This window comes from Galeopterus variegatus, unplaced genomic scaffold (assembly GCF_000696425.1).
Source record: "Galeopterus variegatus unplaced genomic scaffold, G_variegatus-3.0.2 Scaffold13202, whole genome shotgun sequence".
In the NCBI taxonomy this organism is placed as follows: Eukaryota; Metazoa; Chordata; class Mammalia; order Dermoptera; family Cynocephalidae; genus Galeopterus; species Galeopterus variegatus.
The window spans coordinates 24279-25881 of record NW_007739313.1 but is presented as its reverse complement, the minus strand read 5'-3'; the positions used below and the strand labels follow the sequence as shown (position 1 = coordinate 25881).

The following is a 1603-nucleotide window of genomic DNA, read 5'->3' as shown; positions in this document are numbered from 1 at the left end:
TGTCCTAACTTCTAACACTGTGGGTTCAGTTGTGCAGACACTTGTTTTGACTCTGATTTCTCTTCCTCAACCTCGTGTTTATGAAGTTGGTCCGTGTTTTTCCCACAACAGTCCATGCGTTCTCGTGGCTGCAGCATCCCACTGTGTGCACGCACTACAGCTGATCTGTTCATCCTGCTGTCCGTAGGCATTTGGCTTATTTTAAATTCCGGGCTCTTAAGAACAGTACTGCTATGAACATGTTTATACAGATCGTTTGGTAAAAATGTTCATAAATTTCCGTAGAGCACATACTTCAAAAAATTCGTGGAAAAATGGAATGAAAAGATAATACGAATCTTCCCGTGAACTTTCTGAAGTCCACTCATACTTAGGAATGGAATCGAGTATACAGTTGGCCCTCTGTGTCTGTGGGTTCTGCATCCACGGATTCAATCAACGGCAGATCAAAAATATGGAAAAAATTTTAATAAAAGTACAAATAAAAAACAATACAGTGTAACAACTATTTACATGGCACTTACACTGTATTAGGCGTTATAAGTCATCCAGAGATGATTTAAAGTGTGCGGGAGGATCAGGAAAGTTATATGCAAATACTACGTGTGCCATTTTATATAAGGGGCTTGAGCATCCATGGACTTNCGGTATACGGCACAGAGCCAACCACCCGGTGTACGACGCATAACCTGCCACCCTACCAAGTGGCTGGCTCTCCATCGTACAACAGGTAGCTGGCTCTGTGCCGTATACCGGGCGGCCGTGCAGCAGGTCTTGCCTATACAACATACATACTCCACTGCTCCTCAGGTGCCACCAAGGCTGAGGAAGACCTCGGGACCCTCCTCGCCAGTTTTGCCTGTGATCAAAGCCAGTCGTGGACTGTGATGAGCATGCTGAGCATGGCCAGGCCACCGAGCAGAGAAACCGCAAGGCAGCGATGACCCTAGAGCTCACCAGACTCATTCCTTTGAAGTCTGGAAGGGTCTCTGTTCATCGCTATTAAAACCAACAGCTGGGTCTGAAGTTTGCCACTGCCTATTCTCGCTACCTGCAGCTGTGTCCTCTTCAAGCCCAGGGAGACTTGTTCCTCTACTGGGAACAGGTCATTTCCCTCCTGTGACCACCAGTGGACAGTAACAGCGGTACCTATGCCATTCCAGCTGAGGACAGGACATGCACGCCTGCCTTTGAAGACAGGACAAGCCTGGACACACCAGATCCCCAAGACCAGGTCAGACACGGGGTCTCTGAGGTAACTGGGGCCACCTCCGCTGCTTATGCTGGGGGGAGGGAATCCCACGCGACTCCCACAAGCCCACAACTGTGCCCGATGTATCCACCCCCATAGGGTCCGCAACAGGGGTGACAGCACAGGTGGCTGTAGCAGGAGCTTTTAGCTGGACCACACAGCAGACATGGACATCGTGACCAAGACAGTTGTCCTCACACCATGAAGGCCATAGTGCAGACAACGGAGAGTGGCCACTTGGTTCTGCAATGTCAGAAAGCAGAGACTAACCTTTAAAGCCCATTAAATAGGTTCAGGGAGCCTATTTTGCCTTTCTTTACTGCGGTTTAAATAAAGAGCCATTAAATCTGA

General features: G+C 48.7%; 1 long non-coding RNA gene across 1 annotated transcript; it reads left to right on the top strand.

Annotated features, from left to right (window-relative positions):
- The first annotated feature begins 1142 nt into the window (after positions 1 to 1142).
- Positions 1143 to 1603, top strand: LOC103581501. The gene is made up of 2 exons (XR_549673.1): positions 1143 to 1234; positions 1352 to 1603. It is a non-coding gene; the product is annotated as an uncharacterized LOC103581501 (long non-coding RNA).